The following is a 264-nucleotide window of genomic DNA, read 5'->3' on the forward strand; positions in this document are numbered from 1 at the left end:
GGTGCCAACACTATAGTAGAAACAAATATATAAGTACTGTAAATTTGTTGCAATATGTGCTCCAATTCAAATAAAATTAAAATAAATAATTATTCAATAAAGCATGAACGCAGAGCCGTTAAAAGTATTATAAAATAATTAAGTGTCCCAATCACTTACAGGAGTTAACGAAAACATTTAATGTTTATTAAAGTAAATATTAGTTCAAGATGCGCAAATAAATCTAAATTACAGGCACCACTAAAATTTACGTAATATAATTAT

The sequence above is a fragment of the Hyposmocoma kahamanoa genome, unplaced genomic scaffold (assembly GCF_003589595.1).
Source record: "Hyposmocoma kahamanoa isolate Upper Pololo Valley unplaced genomic scaffold, ASM358959v1 86, whole genome shotgun sequence".
NCBI classification, from domain to species: Eukaryota; Metazoa; Arthropoda; class Insecta; order Lepidoptera; family Cosmopterigidae; genus Hyposmocoma; species Hyposmocoma kahamanoa.